This window comes from Dipteris shenzhenensis, chromosome 20 (genome assembly GCF_047967505.1).
Source record: "Dipteris shenzhenensis isolate YYH24624 ecotype China chromosome 20, Dip_SZ_1.0, whole genome shotgun sequence".
NCBI lineage: Eukaryota > Viridiplantae > Streptophyta > Polypodiopsida > Gleicheniales > Dipteridaceae > Dipteris > Dipteris shenzhenensis.
The window spans coordinates 20,056,545-20,064,648 of NC_141615.1; positions in this window are offsets into that span (position 1 = coordinate 20,056,545).

Below are 8,104 nucleotides of genomic sequence, written 5' to 3' on the forward strand. Positions count from 1 at the left end.
AGGCTTGATGCCCTCAGATGAGACAATATGTCCTAGTAATCTCCTTTGAGTGGCTCTAATGGTGCATTTATTAGGGTTGAGGCTTCCATTCGCATCATTGACCCATTGGAAGGCCAACCTAACCTTCATGACATGCTCCTTACATGCTGAGAATATACAAAAATAATCTAAAAACACCTCCAAGAAAACCCCCAAATATGGAGCAAACACCATCTGCATAAATCTTTGAAAGGTAGCATGAGCATTGGTGAGGCCAATGGCATTACTTTGAATGCAAACATCCCCCAGGGTGTGGCAAATGTGGTTTTAAGCACATCCTCCTCAACAATTCTGATTTGATAAAACCCGGAGTAACCATCACAAAAAGTATACATCTCATGACCACTTACCTTCTCAAGAATGAGGTCTTGAAAGGGAAGAGGATGATGGTCCCTCTTGGTGGCCGCATTGAGTTTCTTATAGTCAATGCAGACTCGCCACTTGTTGTTTTTCTTTGGGGTGACTACCACTGGTGAAACCCATTCAGTATTGTGAACCGGAACAATAAACCTAGCTTCTATAAGTTTCTACAACTCTGAGTGCAAAGCATTGGTCTATAGGGGCCCTAACCTCCGATACTTCTGAGCCACAGGCTTCGCATCACGCTTCAGCTCTATCTTGTGCTCTATGGCAACCACATGGCGAAGGTGGCGGTAGCTAGTTGCGAAGAGGTCAGGAAAATCTTTGAACATTTCTAGGAACTCGTCTTTCTCACGTGGTGTGAGGTCTTGGGAAAGCATAGATTCAAGCTGCTGAGGACTAGCTGTTACCTTTTCTGAAGGTGGTGGGGTCGGAGACACCCCCATCATGTAAACTTCCTCCTCTGAGAACTCATCCCCTCCATCTAATTCTTCCATTGATTTAGAACCGAGGATGAGAGAGTATCATCATCTTGCTCCTCTTCTTCTTCTGGTTCAGTGGCACCTGGTTGCACCAGGATCTTCTCCTTAGAAGCACCAAAAGACATGTGTCCTATCTTCCAATAGCTGACTGCATCACTCTTTCTGAACCATGGTCTCCCGAGTATGGTTGGGTAACTCCTGCCTATATCTTCGTCGATGTCCACCACATAGAAATTGACGGTGGTGGTCAACCAATTGATAGTGATGGGCAAATCCTCAATGACTCCCAGGGTGGCGAGTCGTTGACCATCTGCTATATTGATTCGAGTGGAGGAACACCTTATGCATTTCAAATTCAATTTCTTCATGATACGGGGCACCATGATATTACATGCAGCTCCCCCATTGACACACACACTTTTGACACGTCAATTATCTATGATAACATCTACTGCATGTGGGTGCTGATCAATTTCTTCAGAGATAGAAGAGACCTCTCGTACCTTTCCATTTTTCTTGCTCCTCCTTGTTGAGAGCCCTTGCTGTAGCTCATGTCTCACCTTAGGGCCTAATGCTATTAGTTAAGGGAGCGTGTTGCTCAAAGACCGATGAGCAAGGCCTTGAATGGTCGAATAGTCCTCTTGCCTGAGCCAATAGGAAAATCCAAGGGTGACCACTTACTCCTGTGAGATATTTTAGTCTTCTCTATTGGTGGGTCTGCCATCTCAGCATCTAAGGGCTCTGAGAAGGACACCTTCTTCCTCGGGCGGCCCGGTCCACAGTTTGGAGAGGGGTTCGATGTGGTATGACTTCTTTTCCCAAGGTCAAGGATTTCTACATCAGAATCCTTAGTGTCTGATTCACTTAGAAGATTCACCCTTGGAATATTGGGGCATTTCGTGCGATAATGACCCTTTTGGTGGCACTCGTAGCACACAACATTGGCACGTTCTCTTGGAGGGTGATTGGCTTGATTTCTGATGCCCACCATCTCAAGCCAAAGATCATTCAGGGCCTTGGCTAGGTCATTGACTTCGAGTTCTTTAGCAGGAGGGGCCGAGGGAGTAGGAAGGAGGGGGGCTTATGGGTGAGGCTGGGGAAATCTTCTAGGCAGAGGTTGAGGATATACTCCTTGTTGAGGGTAAGCATCTAAGGGAGGACCATACATTTGAGGTGGAGGTGGTGGATACATCCTTGATGAGGGTGGGGGTATGCCCCTGAGTTGGACCCCCCAGGTTGTTGCAAGAATTGAGGGGGTTGGGGAGGGACAATCGTCTTCTTTGAAGCGGGTCAGAATAAACTTTATCAAACTTTTGAGCAATCTCATGTGCTAGCACCATAGTTTTTGGATTCTCCCATTTCAGCTTGAGGCAGAATTTGTCACTTGCTCCCGCTACAAGGTAGCCTAGCACATGCTGAGTCATTCCAACTCAAAATCTAGCATTGCCCTCCTGTGTGGCAATTAAATGGCCCAGGAGCACGGTCGCTCGATCCACATATCGATGCACCATCTCACCTTTTCACTGCTTCAAGTTTGCCACCTGTAGGTACACATTCTCTGGCTCCTCTTCTTTATCAAAATACTCAATCATCGCTGCTGTCAACCTTGGCCAGCATTGGCGAACGTCTTCGGCCTGCTTCTCATACCACACTTGAGCCAAACCCTCTAGAAATGTGAGAAGAACCAACAGCCACCTATTTTCAGTAAGAAAGTTGAGAGAAACACAACGGCACTTGAAGGCCACAAGATACTCATTTGGATTTTCTTCAACCCATCCACAGAACACAGGAATGTCAGCCATGCTTGGAAAATGGAAAAGAGAGAGACGAAATGAGGCTTATCTATGGGCAAACAATGGAAAGAGGTAGCTTGAACTGAAAGTTAGGTGAAGATACATCCACAAAGCACACATAGGCAGGGTAGGGTGTGACTGGTGTATTGTGAAATACTACACGGGAAGAATCTTCAGCATAGAATAGCTCATAAACAATCTTAAGAGGACCAACCCTCATGATATCACATCCATCTTTACAAGCGAGGGTTAGAGACACGGCACTGCATGAGGTTGTTCATCAAGGCAAACAAGAATGCCATGACAAATATCAACAGTTGGAGAGCTTGCACATCACCTTCAGCTTCTTCTAGTTCTTGTAATCACCATGCTATTTCTTCAAGGGGTGTGCGGTCTGGCATCCTTCTTTTGAGCAATGTCCTTGAGGACCTTTCTGATGATCTTCCGAAGTCGGTAAACTTGTATCAAATATGCCCAACACTTAGTTTCATGATGACCGCAACCTTTGCATTCCTTACAAATGATCACCCTCATTCGTGGCTTGCGGCTTTGTTGGGGCGGTGCTTCCGCTCGTTTCATGCATGATTGAAGTACAAGCTTCACGTGCCAAGAAATCAGCAACTAGATTTTGAGCTCGAGGGATATGCTGAATTTTTACCTCTTCAAATTATTGGCAAAGTTCCAATGCTTGTTGATGTCATGGAACCAAGCCTTTGCTCTGCACGTTCCACCTTCCAGTAACTTGTTCACACACGAGTTAGAATCTCCTTGCACCTCAAGTTGCTTGATGCGATGTTCTTGCACCTTTTGTAGCCCAAAAATGAGTGCTGAGTACTCAGCTTGGTTCCAAGTACTTGCTGGTGTAGACTTGCTATAACAGTACACCTCACCCCATGGTGAAGTGAGCTTCACACCCACACTAGCAGCCTTGGTTGAAGGTTTGTATGCACCATCAAATTGGAGGAGCCAAGATGTCATCACACCAAGACTAAAACCCGGACATCCCAAGTTTCTCAGTAGTCCAAGATAGGTAGAAGGAGAGGGTGGGGAGAATTCAATACTTGAGCAAGACGTTCAACACCAAATAAACTTGCAATCCTTTTTTGATAGTTTATCTTTAGACCAAAAAGAATTACATCTTGAAGCTCAAAATGAGGCACAAAAGGTTGATTAGGTACAAAGGGATTCCCTGGTCAAAACATTACCAACCATAGCTGAGCCCTAGAAATCTTTGTAATGAGATCAAGAAGAAATCATTCAAGATGAGCTTATCCACAGGAATTAATAAGTAGATGCATCAAATCTCCCCCAAGCTTGGGGAGCATCCCACCCTTCGAAGAATGTCACCCCTTTTAATTACCTCCGATGCAGCAAGTAGCTCGATCACCGCACAATGAGTAGAATTGAAATCAAAGTCCTCCTAGTATATCACTAGTTCTTCACCTTGAATCATCCACGGTGTATCATCCCACCCGTTGTCTCCTTGAACAATGCATTGTACAATCAGTTTTTGAAGATCGACATGAAGATCAAGAAAGAGATCTCGCCAATTGGTAGCCATAATGAGCAGAGGACCAAGCACCAAATCCTTGAACTCATAGAGAAGTGACATAAATATCCATCCTCCTCGTGTGGCGTGCGTCCAAGGAGTGAACTTGAAAAAGTTTAGAATCTACAATCTAGTATTAGATATGAATAGAGCACATGAAATGAAGTACTTTTGCTTTTTACAAACAAGAGGAAACTCCCTACGGTTAGAGAGTTATAGTTCATGAGATTTCACCATATAAGCAATATCATTGCACTTTCTTCACTTCCTATTTGCTGGCCCATTGGTAAGTCTTCCTTTTGTGAATGGGGAGGCCTTGGGTTCAATTCCCACTCCTTAATAAAAAGAGAGGAGAGGAGAGGAGAGGAGAAGAGAAGATAAAGAGAGGGAGAAGAAGAAGAGGATAGGGGCCCGAGATCTTTTACAGGAGCCCGAAAAGTTTGTCCGCGATGCGCAGGTGCACTAGAAGATGCAAGAACTCAGAAAACAATTGTGATTCATGATCTTTCGTGATGCGTAGATGCGCTAGCTACAACCAGGGGCCGTGTGGGTTTTGTAAATGCACAGGAGCGATTTTGCAGGCGTGGTCAACCAGAAGATGCATGGCGCTGCGCAGGAACCCAAAAGATGTGCAGGAACCGTAGGCTAAAGGCGCAGGAACCCAGAAGATGCACAGGAACTGCAGGCTAAAGGCGCAGGAACCCAGAAGATGCACATGAACCGTAGGCTAAAGGCACAAAAACTGAGAAGTTTTGCAACCATAGAAAAGGAGAACTGCGAGCAGAAGATACGCAGATTCGAGGCGTAGAAGCAAAGAACTGCACACAGAAGGTGCTGTAGAACTACACCCATCCGTAGGAGTAACGAATTTTATGCCACTAGCTGTGGAGATTTTGATCCCAGCAGCCACACTAGTTCTATTAACTAGAAAAGAATTTGAGACAAGAGGCTAGACGCGAGGCATGGCGACGCTCGAGGGCCATAGAGAAAAAGGGAACGTGAGGGGAGAAGCGTTAACATGGGTGGGGAAAAGGAATTAAGAGGGGTGGGAATGAAGAGGGAGACTATGGCATAAGGGAAGAGGGAGAGGGGAAAGAGGAGCATGTACATAATGGGACGAGGAATGTAGAGATGGAGACATCAAGGGAGGAGGGTCATGCTTTATTTGAAAGGAAGGATGGGGGGAAGAAATCAAAGTACTAGGTAGGTGGCTTTACAAGAATGAGCGTGTTCCATCAAGGAATAGCCCCCTCCTTTTATAGCCAAGAGAGGGGGTCTCTCCTAATAAATGCATCCTCCCACATGGTGTGTGTGGAAGAGTCTCCCATGTGGGCTAGGCGGTTACGCACTCTCAATTGTGTGCGACAACCCTTTGCCTCATTTTTCCACATACATCAACCCCCATATCCCAAGTCTAAGATACTCCCTTGGTCTCTTCCCAATTTTATAATATGTTCAAACATCTAGGAGGACAAGTGGAGGGTTGGCACAAGGAATCTTGCCACCTCATCCTATTTTCCCATTATTTAACTTGCATTCTTGGACTTTCTATACCCCCCCCCCACATGGGCCTATCCTACATGGAGGGAATAATCCAATATAATATCCATCTCCACCTATTTTATATTGCTTCTCCCATGGTCCTTGGGCCATATCTCACGAAATGCAGGCATGGGACTGCCAACGTGGAGGGGTGGTACATGGAGGACCCATGCCACCTTATCATTTTATATTATTACTACCATGGATTATGTACAACACACCTTATGGGTCCTCTTACGTGGAAGGGTGGCACATGGTCATGCCCTGCCACCTCAACCCTGGGCCTTATGCACACTATATTTTATTATACTATTGCCACACATACAAGCACACACACATATTTATGCCTTTTACTTTGGTCAAATTTATCCACAATAGTGCGCGACCGAGCGGCATAGAGAGCAAGTGGAAACCATGTAGGTGAAGCCAACCAGGGAAGCCAATTTGTAGTTAATTGCAAGAAATTTTTGGAAGGTGGTTAATAGGAGCACTCAAATCTAGATGTTTCTTTGGATTACTTAAGTGTGAAGTTTAATGTAGAATGGCTTCTGATTCATTGCTCTTGAGATTAGAGTTAGAGTTACTCAAACTATTTAGTTAGTGTCGTTCAAGGCAATGATACATTTGTGCCTTGAGTGTGTGAGACTTATTCATGAGCACATCTATTGCAACTATGAATATTTATAATAGATGATGATCCTTTTGTTATAGTAATATAAGTTAGACATTTCATACACACTTCCTCACCCTATCTATGTACTTGCTTGTTTACTTGTCTCTATACAATTATTCTATTATTTGCTCCAACCTATTTAGATGAAACTCTTTTTCCTACATCTAAGAACTGATAGGACACTAAGTGCCACACAAACTAATCAGTGAATCCTTAGTAGCACCAAGCTCCATGCACGCACCAAGTAGCAGGTCAAAGGAGAGGGTAAAAGATTGTCATCAACAAGGTAGATTGGACCCAAAATTGCATCATTTTGCTCTCCCTACCTTGTTCCCTTTGATCCCTTTGTTCATGGCTTTTATGTTCTTGGTAATTCATGAATTTTGTGGGGTATGGTTAATATACCTCTATCTTTATAACATTATATTAAATGTGAGAGTAAATGTCCTTTACCACGTGTCATTGTGAGTCTTTCTTTCATGCCATATGCTCCCTCCTTGTGATTCGTCTCCCTTAGCATCTCCTCATCTAGAAAGAAATTTGATGCAGGCTGCAATTGTGATTATTTCCTTATTAGAAAGAAATTTCACATACGAGCTTGTTGGAGGTGAAGCTTCATTTTCCTGCATCAAGATAAATACTCGAAACTTTGTAATTCATGAGTCTTTGTTGGAGATGGCAAGTCTTGCTCATCCATGGTTGTTGGCCTCGGTTAGATTTGATGAAGAGTTACATTCTAAGCTCTTGTGATGGGAAATAGCTTGGCATGCTTTGCTCAACTATGGCAAAAAACCACCACGAAGACCAAGCTTTAAAAAAAGTCGAGAAGCAGCTTACTCATAATGGGTGGGGATGAAGAAACGGCAACACCCCAAGAATAAGAAACTCAATCATTGTGATAGAGCATGTCTTTTAGCCCGTGTCTCTCTCTCTTTATTCTTGAAAGAGAAAGCAATTCACACATCAAAAAATAAAGCACAATTCACACCATTAGATCTTTTGAAGATCAACATATATTCTTATGACACATGGCTCAAGGAGGGCTTAGAAAACTAAAAATTCCCTTTAGGCTGCCTGCCATAAAGAGAGCATCTAGCCGGTTCAAATTTCAAATTTGTTCGTTAACTAGGAAACCAAAGAGTATACATTTTTTGGCTCATTGAAATTTAAAGTTTGCCGGTTTTATTGCGATTCATTAAAAATTTGTTAGCTAACCTTTATTTTCCTTTCTGGAACACTCTTTAGCAATGAGTTCATGAGTTATCTCAAGGAGTTTTTGAATGTTTAATGAAGATTTGAATGCATAATTTTTAAAAAAATAATGTCATTTCTACCATGTACTTTGTATGTCAAGTACCAAAGTTCTTCCTCCTCACATTCAAAGGCTCAATGTTGAAAATAACATTACAAACATTTCACATTTACTTTCCCTTGTTGATAATGATTTGAAGTAGAATTACTAGTTTCCAATCTAATTTCTTACAGTATTCCTCCCTTTTAATGCATGGTATCGATGCGAGGGAGCAAAGAAATCCAAGATGGATTTAAGATCAAAGATGACGACACCTTTATTCATATGGTTATAGTCCATGTGATAATATTGTATAGACTTCAATGACAACCAATTATTGTATCGCCTTATTCATGTATTTGTTGGATTTCAGCT